A 13,599-nucleotide genomic window follows, 5' to 3' on the forward strand; every position below is an offset into this window, starting at 1 on the left:
ATATAGATAGATAGATTTAGTTTTGATTTCAAATTATTATATGACACAAGGGAAAATAAAGAATTGGCTCAAATGGAAAACATCAAGCCCAAAAACACAAATTTATAAAAGTAGTTTCCTATATTTAACAGAACTTCATATTCTCAGTATTTGCATGACTATGCCTTATGACTATTTCCCTAGATTGGAGAAATCTGATTGAATATGGCTGCCTCTAATAATTGGAGGGAGTAGAAGGGAAAGATCGTTTTACCAAGCTTCACTCAGGTGAAATGACTTCTAAATTAAATTCCAAAATGGTTACACTGATTGAAAAACGCAAGGAACAAGTTTCCCTGTAAAATGTAAACTAGTGGTCACCAAAATTGAAATTTTGAAAAAATATTTTGTAAGTGTTGCACACAGGAAATCCCACAGAATATTCTAGATCCATGATGGCTAAATTAAGTTATTCTGGTCTTTTTTGAAGCGATGATCAGTAGCAAATGACTAACTGGAACTTCTAATTCATAAATGGTTCCCTCAGCTATAAGTAATATTCAGTCACTGACACTATGTTCCATTAACCATTGTAAGTCATCAGTCTTGTATGAATCTCATATTCACACGTGAATTTGATAATCTGTGAGTCACCTTGATAGATACAGGAAGACAGGAAGTTGCCATTTATGGGATGAAAAAATCACCCATGTTTATTATATCCACAATGTTTTGTATTATGCTGTATTAAAGAGCTAAATTATTGCATTATTAAAGCTGGGGGGAAATTTACATTACTTATATAATATTTTTCTTATTTTGTGGGGTAATGTATTTTTTTACCAGAAAAATGTATTTACATTTTACTTGTAATATCATCTGAGCTACAATCTTCCCTACAATACCTTTATTAAATGAATATATATAGTTCTTTCTACCATACCTTTCTATAACTTTTTCATATATAACATGAAAGTGTACTTAACTTTTCCTAAGTAGAGGTTGTTTTACTAAGAACTTCTCAATGTTAAAACTAAAAGAAAAAACTCTCCGGTCAGCTATTAAGTTGGTTAACAGAAAAATGGGACATATTGATTACTACTAAAATAACGCAGGAAGAAATGCACACTACAAATTACTCCCCCTCTCTAAGATGACACTTTATTCTTCTATGGCAACCGTGCAGGTAACAACAAAGAGCTTTCTCCAAAACACAAGCTTTGTAAGGGATACTTAACATACAAGGGTCATTACACTTAAGTTAATATTTTACACGCCAATCACAACTTTTCTTGTGGAAGACACGCATGTAATGTTCAATAGGCCCCCAACAAGTAGATGTGAAGTATTTCTTTTACTATAAGTACAGATGACTTCCACCAGCTGCCTCACCCTATCACAATAACAAACAGTCCATTAGGACAGATTCACCACAAATTCTCGGCTCAGAGCTGTAAAGCTCCTGCAAATCATTCTTAACATAATACGTTTCTTGGTCTAAAAGGTCAAGCAGTCAATTGCGTTAAGGGTTAACTTGACTAACAAGACTTAACAGCATGCCCTTGCATGCTCAACCTGTGTATTCACTAACGTACAAGTTGCTTGTGAGTGGCTGCAAGCGCATGCAACCTTATGCGGGTGAGGGCATGGATGCTAAATGAAATTTTGCCTGTCTTGACCTGCATTACTCAAAATTTAGAAGAAATGAAGTAACTAAATAAACTGGGCCCCCCCTGGATGAGCTTTGAGTGCCCCTTCTCCCTTCACCGCATGTGTTATACAGGGTTATTAATACCCTTAGGTTATACAGCCCACGTATACTTTCCCTCACCCCTATGCCATTACCAGTTGGATGAGAGATTAAGTTTAACCAAACACTCTCCTCCAGTGAGATGACGGGCTTAAGTCATTAAAAATATTTAATGCAAATTGAATATTACACATGTTAACTGTGTTTATACTGTATATATCAGAATTTAAAACCCTCTATCCCACAAGACTGGAGATGGACAGAGAGGGAGAGATATAGGTGGTGCAGGTGGGTAAAGGTAGGCTTCATCCCTCAACAAAGGTTTCTTTTTATATTAATTAAGGCTGTAACTAAATTCCAACTTCCACAAGCAACCCATAGGTTAAACAATCTGCAAGTTTATAGTGAGTATGCGAGTTGAACTTACGCTAGTTTGCGGTTGCACATATGCAATTTTTGCCAATTTGCATGCACTTACATTTTTTGCACAGCCTTACTTTATTTCTACATGGATAGTTCCCAAAAAATATTTATTTTTACGAAAACAAATATATTTTTGGACATTGCAAGCCTCCTGTCGAGCCATCAAGTATTTAAAGCCTGTCATGTGAGTATGCCAGTCCTACTGAGTTTGATGTAGTTCTGGGTCAACACGTCTCCAGATGAGTCAAGTAGACTTTGTCAAGCTGAAGCCCTTTTTACTGTAGTCTACTGCCAACTTGACTCAAGTTGGTTTTCAGTGTATAGGCAAGTTTTTATGTGTTTCATAGCAACTTACTGCAAACTGGCAGGTGAGTTGACCTAACTGTGGTCAAGTTGACAGTCAAGTCCCCTTCAATGAAAAGACAAATCGCTCAATTTCAGCCAATGCAATTGTGTTGGCGTGAAAAGATTCACTGTCAACTGATGCTTTGTGCACTGACCTAGTTGTCATATTTCCTCTTGTATCAGTCAATCTATGTAATTTTGGTAGCACTAGTTAAGACTAGTAAAGACTAGCAAGAAAAAAAACAGAAGAACCTGGTTTGCTAGCATAATGCAAACGAACGGTGAACTGTTCTGCTACGTTCCACATACAAAATGAATGCATTTTGGATAAGTCCCTAAATCTGGATTCAATTACCGTATTTGCTCGATTATAAGACGACCCTGATTATAAGACGACCCCCCAAAATCTAAATATTAATTTAGGGAAAAAACAAAAAGCCTGAATATAAGACTACCCTATAGGAAAAAAAGTTTTACTAGTAAATATTAATTCATGTAAACAATATTTTCATATTTAATAAAAGCTATGATTGAGAAAAATATATATTTTTTTATTTCCTTTTATTTGCCAACCTGCCCCCCCCAGTTATGCACATCTGCCCCCAGGGTTGCCACTCTGCCCCCAGAAATGCCTTATACCCCCTATTTGCCACTCTGCCCCATGATGTGCCTTTTAACCCTCTATATGCCACTCTGCCTCCAGAAATGTCTTATACCCTCCTATATGCCACTCTGCCCCATGATATGCCTTTTAATCCCAGAGTGGCAGATAGGGGGTTAAAAGGCATATCATGGGGCAGAGTGGCATATAGGGGGTTAAAAGGCATTTCTGGAGGTATATATATATATATATATATAACTGCTAACAGCAATCACACTCCTATCAAGCCAAGGCAGCCAGTACATGCTGGAACCTGGGGATGATAGGAGTCTGAGTACAGCCTCCCTATGCCATGCTACCACCACCACCCCCCTTACACATCCATACTAACACACACTCATTCACAAACATTTAAATACTCATTCATTCCATTAATCACACATACTTGCTCAAAAACCCTCCCCCACCCCCTTACCTGAACTGCAGATCTCACTCGCAGACTTCTGCAGGGGCCCAGCTGTGCGAGCAACTTCTCTGGCCCCGCCCCCAGAGGAAGGAGGGGGGAGGCAGAGTTATGTGACACTCTACTAGCTTCCTGTTCTCCTGCTGCTCGCGACCAAAGCCCGGTAAGCAGCATGGCCCCAGCGGACATTTTGAGGTCTGATTAGAAGACGACCTCAATTATAAGACGAGGGGTATTTTTCAGAGCATTTGCTCTGAAAAAAACCTTGTCTTATAATCGAGCAAATACGGTATATTGAATATAATTATATATATATATATATATATATATATATATATATATTATATTCTACTCGGATATGAGAATATGAGTTGGGATTTGAGCACCACTGGAGTTTGTAAGGCATAGCACAAAGACTAATGTTTAAATAGATCCCCTTGGCATTGGATTGGTTTATGTCAATAAAGTTGTTACAACTGTTAACCAGGTGGTTTGTTTAACCCCTTCAGGACCGGGATTTTGATACTAAGGTGTCGCTAAAGGACCGGAGCCGTTTTTGTGTTTTTGCCATGTCTTTCTTCAACTGTAATTTCTCTCTTATGAATTGGTGCACCCACACAAATCATATATTGTTTTTTTCAGCACAAGTAGGGCTTTCATTTGAAACCATAGTAAGCTGGGTAGTACATTGTTTTGTTTGAAAAAAACTGGAAAAAGTGGGGAAAAAATGAAAAAACGCATTTTTTTTACAGTTTTGTATACATACAAATTGTACACACATTAAACCAATGGGAAAAAATTATCCCAAATATATTCATTAACTTGTCCTGATTTGGAAACCACCCAACATGGCCAGGATTTTTATCTATTTTGACCAGTATAGGGCAAATATTGCAAGGCATGCATCACGTTTTTGAAATGTAATTTTTTTCAAATTTGGCATGGCAGTCTAATAACTGCAATAGTTGTCACAGATACTGATTACCCCCCCAAAATTATATGTTTATGAACAGTAGATAAGTCAAGGTGTACAACTAGGGTCATTTTGACACTTTTCAAACAGGGATTTTATCGCCAATTGCTGCCAAATTTTGAGGTATTTTTATATTTTTTTGGGTTTTTTTGCATATGTTGCAATGTTGCTTTAGATTTTATATTATATTTTGTATAGAATATGTGCAACTGCAGAACAAAACACCAAATTGTGTTCACCAACATCCCCCGGTTCCAACAAGGATTCACATGCATGGTTCATGCATTTTTTGAGGAAGCTATGAGGGCAAAACTGGAACATGCGCATTTTCGTTTTCACATTTGGAATTTTCAGAAATTGGTTTCCTGGGCCCATATCCCATTTGGGACATTTTGGAAGCCCCCTGCTGTAAATTACCCCATAAAAGTATATATTTATGAACAGTAGACAAGTCAAGGTGTTCAACTAGGGTAGTTTTGACAGTTTTCAGCTAGCCTTTTCTTCACTGATGTCTGCCAAAGTTCACGGAAAATTTATTTTATTGCGTTTTTAACAAATACATTTCAATGTTAAAATGTATTTCTTGCACAGCATATGTGCAACAGTGGAAGAAAGCACCACATTTTGTTCACCAACACCCCCCGGTTCCAACAAGGCCTCACATGCATGGTTCATGTATTTTTTGAGGAAGCTATGAGGGCAAAACTGGAACATGTGCATTTACATTTTTTTAAATATTTTTTTTCATCAGATTACTTGTAAGTGACAGGTTTAGGCCGCTGACATCAATCAGGGAGACCGATCAATAATCAGCGACTTAAAATGTCACCGACAAGTGATCAGGTAATAATTATGATTTTTTCATTTTATTAATAATTTGTGTTTTTTCATAATTACCTTAGATGACCCCTCTCTCTTTGTAGAGCAGGGTCATCCGTGGGCTGCCATAATGATCCGATCACTCCTATTGGCCAGGGGCGATCTGATCAGCCCAGCATTTGACCTGGAAGCACCCTGGACTTTCAGGTCAGTGCTGTTATTTTTTTTTTTATTATTATTATTATTTTATTAATTTTTTTTAATTTATTTTTTTTATTATTATTTTTTTTTTTTATTATTATTATTTTTTACATTATTTTTTTTTTACTCTTTCAATGCTGATGCTCCATTGAAGCACAGCATTGATTGATATTTAGTCCCCACAAGCTTGTGGGGACTAATATTAACCCCTGCAATGCTGCGATGGGGGTCATACACAATCGCAGCATTGAAGAGGTTAATTGAGGAAGAGGGGGGTAGGGGTTAACTGAGGAAGGGTGGGGGTGGGGGGGTCTGGTCTCCACACTCATGTGGAGACCAAAGAACCCTGTCTCCCTGTCCCTGAAGCTGCCTCTGGCAGCTGGGACTAGTGATGTCCGGATCATGAACGAATCGTTCATTTGATCCGGTTCTTTTTAGTGATCCGGATGAGTCGGTTCACTAGACTGAACGATTCGTTTGTAACGGTTCAGTCTGTGAATCATGCAGCTGTAACCTGATCCTAGAGCTGTGAGTCATCTGCAGAGCACTCAGACACAGACTCTGGGGTCAGGTTACAGCTCATTAATTCACACAGGAACGATGACTCTTAGAGTCAGAGAGTCGTTCAAAGAGTCGAATGATCTGAAGAGTCGAATGATCCGAAGAGTCGAATTATCCGAAGAGTCGAATGATCCGAAGAGTCGAATGATTCGAATCTTACAGGGATCCGGATCTTACAAGGATCCGAATCTTACAGAGATTCGAATCATTCAGAGAATATCACTGATACCATACTTTTATAAATAAATACATTAATAATGTTCACACTGCCCCCAGGATTTAGATTCCCCTGAGTTTGCCCCCCCTTTACCTATAACTGCACCTACAGTTAACTTTATTAAATTAATTAAATTAACCCTCAGTCATCAGCATAAAATTAACCCTTATACCCCATCAACCATAACTGCCCCTGAAATTAACCGTAAAGATCCCATTAACCATAACGGCCCCTGAAATTAACCCTAAAGACCCCATTAACCATAACGGCCCCAGAAATTAACCCTAAATACTCCATTAACCATAACTGCCCCTAAATTAATTGCATGTACTCCAGATAAATTACCTAATAAATTGGTATGGTTGATGGGGTCTTTAGTGTTAATTTGGGGGCAGTTATGCTTAATGGGGTGTTTAGGGATAATTTAGGGGCAGTTATGCTTAATGGGGTCTTTAGTGTTAATTTAGGGGCAGTTATGCTTAATGAGGTGTTTAGGGTTAATTTGGGGGCAGTTATGCTTAATGGGTCTTTAGTGTTAATTTAGGGGCAGTTATGCTTAATGAGGTGTTTAGGGTTAATTTGGGGGTAGTTATGCTTAATGGGGTCTTTAGTGTTAATTTAGGGGCAGTTATGCTTAATGAGGTGTTTAGGGTTAATTTGGGGGCAGTTATGCTTAATGGGGTCTTTAGTGTTAATTTAGGGGCATTTATGCTTAATGAGGTGTTTAGGGTTAATTTGGGGGCAGTTATGGTTAATGGGGTGTTTAGGGTTAATTTTAGGGGCAGTCATGGTTGATGGGGTGTTAAGGGTTAATTTTAGGGGCAGACATGGTTGATGGGGTGTTTAGGGTTAATTTAATGGTGAGGGTTAATTTAATTAATTTAATAAAGTTAACTTAAGGTGCAGTTGCAGGTAAAGGGGAATGTAAATCCTGGGGGCAGTGATTATTAATGTATTATTTATAACAGTATGGTGACATTCTCTGAATGATTAGAATGCCAATGAAGGCAGAGAGTCGTTCAAAGATCCGGATCTTACAATGATCCGGATCTTACAATGATCCGGATCTTACAGGGATCCGAATCTTACAGTGATCCGGATCACTGTAAGATTCGGATCCCTGTAAGATCCGAATCTTTGAACGACTCTCTGCCTTCATTGACATCACTGGAGGCAGGGGGGAGGATTCATAATGAAAGGGGCGGGGCCAATCGTTAGTGTGCCTGCACGGAGTTACTGGAAAACAGTAACTCCGTGCAGACACACTGAGTGATCCGAAGATCCGGATCATGAATCGGATCATTTCAGTGAACGAATCGAAATGATCCGATTCACTTTAATGATCCGAACTTCCCATCACTAGCTGGGACACAATCTCCAATAGACTGGAGATTGTAGGGGAGGAGTCTCTCTAATCAGTCCTACAGGACTGATCAGAGGACTTCTGGGGGCTCGTTTTTGCTGTTGCTGGTCTGCCTGGGCTTCCAGGCAGACCACCAGCAGCAGAACCCCCTAAAAAACGGGAATTAACCCCTTCAATGCCGCGATCGCGGCATTGAAGGGGTTAACGCTGCACTGACGCTCTCATGGAGCGATCAGGCAGCAGGGGGGTGTTGGATCAGGTCCCCACACTTGTGTGGGGACCCATTCAATACCCCCCCCTTCCCTGAAGCTGCCTGTGGCAGCTGAAACAGCGATTGCAGATTTTTCTGCAATCGCTGTTTCTGCCTACAAAATCACTCCGTGGGAGTGATCGTGGGCTTGGGGGCGGGCTTAGACAGGCTGTGCTGTCTGCCCAGGAGTCCTGGGCAGACAGCAGCAGCAGCGCCCCCACGATCACCGCGATTGTGGTGATGTGGGGGCGTTTTTTGGAGGAGACGTACCTGGTACGTCCCGGTCTACCGGTGACTGTTAACCAGGAAGTACCAGGTACGTCCCGGTACTGAAGGGGTTAATAGATGATAGTTCTCTATAGCAATAATAATAAATAGCTATGTATTCGTAGTATAAGATTTAATACATTAAGTACTAATGTTTAAACTCCTAAGGCTGAAATAGTCATAAAACATTCTAGCCCATCTTTTAAACAGGACCAAGTCTAGGTTAACTAATGATGTGATCAATAACTACTTTGGTGCCTCTTCCACCTAAGAAAATAGTTGACAGGCTGCTATTGTACAGGGTTAATGCAAGCTCATTGTATGACACTATTTATGTTGCCATTATTATACCTGGGAACTCAATGAGGTAAACAATAGAATGGCTTAGTCTTAATCACTCATACAGACACTCTTAACACAAGAATGGAGAAAAGTATTTTATTGCACAAGTAGGACCTGCCATGAACAGTCAGCTCAGTGTGGTGTTTTGGTAATTAAAAATATCACTGATATGACTGACAATAATAGTAGCCAACTGGTCTGCTAATTTACAATACTAAATACAGCACTGTATTTTATGCTCAATGAAAAATATTATTATATTCCAGGGCTCGACAAACCCTGGGCAGCAGGTCGCCATGGCGTCTAGAAACCATTTCCTGACACCCATGGTTTTGCAGGGCTGCCATCAATCCGCCACCCTATACTATCCTGGCGAGGGCAACCAGTTTTGTTTTATACATATTGGGAAGGAAGTACTACACCATTGGTCTCTGACTCTATTTGTTTTTCCATCCAGACACAAAAAGAAACTAAGAAACGCCCGAACACTTCAGCACTATTGTGAGTGCAACAAACACCATACAATTACTTATTGGTTGTGAAGATCTACACTATTATTGTTTTTGTTTTTTTCCTTTTTATCTTACATAAGCGCCCCTAAGTGGAACTGTTCTAATTTTTGGGGGCTGGCTCCTTGATCCAAATCAAATCTGTAATCCCCTGTTATATTCCATCAGAATTTCCATTTCATGTAATCTGCATTCTTAATCATCCTCTTTTTTTGCTCAGAATTGTTTGTATCTTACTTCTCTTTCCTTCACAGCACATTAGAATGACTTTCACAAATGAAGACAACCAAGATCAGTAGAAAGAAAAAGTGTAATATAATGGTCCCTATCAGGTAATAAATTATTTTTAATAAATAATCTTTTCCCAGGACATTGCTTAAAAATGTCACTGACCATTAGACTTAATAATTAACAGTTTTAAACTGAAAAAATACATCATGGAAATGTTTCATGTTATTCATTTCCTCATTCCATGGTATCTTCTGTTTCTATGCTCAGCCCCACATTTTTGGTTAATAGCTAAACAGCCATCATTTTCAACATGCAACAATACACAGCTACAGTCTTCCACAGGAATGTCATACAAATTGTGCAAATCCAGAAACAATAGTACATAAAACACATTTACTGTATACCATTTGCAGTATTTTTACATGATATTAATAGCTGAATAGGTAGTCGAATCCTGTGAAAAGTTCTCGAGAGGTGTCTTGGCTGTTCTATTTTATCCATGGAACTCCTGTGTTAAGTGGACAGTGCCAAAGGGTGGTGCATTGACAGGCTCTAACAGCTTTTAAAAATACGACAAGTAATGATCATCTGAGACAGCACACTGTAAAATTGCACATGCAGTGCACCTATATGACAATCTATGCTTAACTTCATAAATTATGTGCATGACCTAGTTTTGTAGGTAAGCAAATAGCACACACCAGATAGATTTAGTTGAATCTTCACAGCTTCAGAGAACTCTCTATGTCGCCTGGAAGAAAATATAATTTTTAATATTAAATAGCTCAGGGCCGGTTGCCCACACTAAGTATGGGTTTGGTGTACCATACCTCTCCAACATTCCAGGTGTTCAAATCAGGGTGTGTGGTTAAATGTGGGGGGTGTATAGATATGGAGACATGGTGTACCACCTTAAGCTAGGCATGGTGACTAAATCCCACACACTTTTTTAGAACTATGAATCTTATATACCTCCTTAATGACGTGTTTTTCAAATACAGTGCCAAATAGTGTTTTGCCTAGAGGTTCAAATTCCCGTTCTTCTTTAGCGTTTTGGTCCTTTCCTTATGTTGCAAGTGAATCCTGCTGGATGATCCAAGCCTGCAGTTGGACTTGACTGATCCAGCACCAAAGGCCACCTTGGCCAACTCTAAGCAGGTCTACAACCAGTGGTGTATTCTGTCCCAGGTGAACTAGGCCACATAACAGGGTGTAGTGGGTTATCAGTCTCTCTGTAGCATCACTGCCGAAAGGGCCTGGTTAAAAGGGATCTCCCCAACCGCCCCATAAGCACTATGGTGGGTTGTGTTCAGATGGTATAGTCCTTCATAGATTTCTTCCTCTCTTCCCCAACGTTTCTAAAAGGCAGGGGTACCAGAGTATGATGTCAAATCCTGGCGCCCAGCAGTAAGGATGGTGGTGCAGAGGGAATGTTTGGTGGCACTGCCCTGGGTTAGGCCTAGGGCAGCACTGAAGATAAATATGCCACTGACTACAACTTGACATAGAACTAAACCTGAAGGAATTATTGATATTAGAAACATCAAAAAACTACCTTTTGTTAATTTTATGTAATTGCTAATTACAGTTTTACATTATATTTCAATGTATTTGTGGTCAAACTGAAAGAAAAATAGGTGGGAGATAGAGTAATAGGCAATGTATATTGAAGGATATCTCGAGATCATTGACTGCCGTGACTCTAATAATTTTTTTCTTTGCTTGCGTGCATGATGATACGGAGGCAATGAGGATTAGGCACAAAAGCACAAAGCCAATAAATAATAGTCCCTAAATTTTAACAATCAAGCTATTGCTATTCTTTTCACCTTAGACCACGCACAATTCAAATAATCTCAGAACAGTTTTTTTCCTTGTTATTAAGTAATCATGTTCGCATGCTTTCTGTTGTAAACAATGCAGGCATTAATTAATGTGACTTTGTAAAACAGACGTGGAAACCTATACTTCTCCGAAAAGCTTATTGAAGTGGAATGTCTGCACATAAAAGACTTTCATTCCTATCAAGTTCAAGACTTATACAAGTCTGCCAGTTAATCGTATAGCAAGGTATTCCTTGTAGCTAGGTTTCTATTGTTCGAGTGGGTAAGGAAAACCTATAGCTACTATAGTCTGTATAAAGAATGTATTAGTAAATGTATTAGAGTCATTAACTCAGAAACATCTAAAGGTAAAAATGTTCATCCTATACCAAAGCATATATTTACTACCTTCCATTATATTTAAACGGTGCTTCTAGGTAATTACTCTGTACAAATTTAATAGGACTAACATCAATTTAAAACTGTTTTGAATGTTTGTATGTAATTTGGTCTTTTTCAAGTGTTTGTGCTTATTAGTGGCTCACAAATAAAGTAGTTTCATTATAATTTTAAAAAAAAAATACGTAGAACTGCTGTGAATCATTGCAATAGTAATACAGAACATTAATACACCCTGGAACATAAAATGCAATGTATAATGAACAAACCTCTATGGGCTACATGTATGCATGAAATCAGCCTATATAAAAAGGAAATGCAATATGTAGGATCCTACATGGAACCTTAGGACCAGTATATGGAAAAATGTTTTGGTATGTCTTCTCCATATAAATGTGCACAGTTAATTAGACTGGCTGTGGATTTCATTTGAAAGGTTTATAATTTGTTAAATAATAATAATAATTATTATTATTATTATTATATGTTCTGAGACAACATTTGTCTCTTTAGATATTAATCTGGTTAACTGGAGCAGTAAGTGCTACCCTGTCCATCTCTTGCAAACTAGGGTGAGGAGATGCCCTGGGGACACATAAAAAGGCTTCATGCAGAATGGCAATAAACATTTATAGCATGCATGCTGTATTGCAAATCATATCCACATACAGGTACTGTTCCACAGTTTAAAACTTTTCTAACTTATTTGCCCTGGATTCTATTGCACGGTTTTGTGAATACATCTTTGCTTTGCAAAAAGTATTATTATAATAACTGACCCTAAGTCAGAAATGGCACCAGGAAATAGTATAAAAATCTACATATTAAAAACATGATTTGCATCCTGGTTTTTAATCTGTGCTTCCTAACTCCATATTCTTTATATGTAGAACTCATTGTTGAGAGTAAGTGTGTTTTGGTCAAAATTGGTCAATATGATTTTAACATCTTGGTATGTTTTCTTACGCAATTATGTTTTTAAGTGGTCAATTATCAAACGGAGCATACTAATAGTCCCCTGACCAGCCCGCTGACCTGTGAAATTGAATGAGGTCTGGGCTGTCACGTAGCCTCCTAGTAATGTAGTGAGACCACCAGAATATGACGTTTGCTTATACCCACACCCTCAACTAAGTTTTCCCAGTTTGGACACTTTAATTGTGGGGGTTCAGGTTTTTGGCATACTGTCACGTGTACATAAGCAGCTGAATGCATGTTATTGAGTTATTGGTCTCCTTTTGGTCATAATTCATGTATTTCTTTAACTTTGATATTTACTTCTATAGGTTCTTTAACTGTACACCAGTAATCATACCTTGGAACTCTTCTACCTTGGAACGTTTCGCCGGGAGAACCTGGGAGAAGCTTTGCTTCCTCGGGTCTCCGTGTTGTCACCGATTAAACTCCAGGTCACTGGAGCAGCAATCTAACCTGCCCCACGCCTTGCCCATTTCCCATTTAAACAGCAACTTTCTGCACACATCCTGAATAGCGGGAGCCAGAAAGTTCCCAGGTTTGCAGATAACACAATAGAAACATGATAGTAGATGATAGTACAAGAGCAGAATTCTCTCCTAGAGAAGCCAGCACAAACTGCACTCTATACAGAAGATGCTGCTCACAGATACTGGATTTAATTTTTTTCTTTTAATTTCAAAACATCTTCCTGAACACTAAGAGAATGTGTACCACTTAAGAGCCAACCCACTCATGACTATAATACTGCAGCAAGGGCTTTGATTCCTGAATTAATCACTGATATAAAGAAAGTATCACATAAACAAAGACACTGTGCTATGTCAGCTCAACACCGGTTTGTAGACAGCATACCTTCTATGTTCTGTGTTTTATATTAGGGTTAGGATTATTACATTATGGAGAACTGTGCCATCCCTAACACGCTGTTCTAAAAGGGGGAAATAAAAACACTCAAGGCTTAAGGCTCCTTATTACCTGGACACATTTCATGTATATATATATATTCTGGGGAGATATTCTAAAGCAAAAAGTTAATACTCACATTTTACAACACTCACTGCAGCACTGACTTAGGGTCTCAGCTCATTATGTGGTTTCACATGCA

The 13,599-nt window shown here is 38.6% G+C and overlaps 1 protein-coding gene across 3 annotated transcripts in view; it reads right to left on the reverse strand.

The window, feature by feature from the left end:
* Window positions 1-13,599, reverse strand: part of LOC149300638 (zinc finger protein GLIS3-like) — a 128,586-nt gene that overhangs the window by 97,101 nt on the left and 17,886 nt on the right. The gene's annotated exons all lie outside the window — the stretch shown is intronic.

The sequence above is a fragment of the Sceloporus occidentalis genome, unplaced genomic scaffold, assembly GCF_023333645.1.
Source record: "Sceloporus occidentalis isolate IW3139 unplaced genomic scaffold, rSceOcc1.0.p SCAF_24, whole genome shotgun sequence".
Lineage (NCBI taxonomy): Eukaryota > Metazoa > Chordata > Lepidosauria > Squamata > Phrynosomatidae > Sceloporus > Sceloporus occidentalis.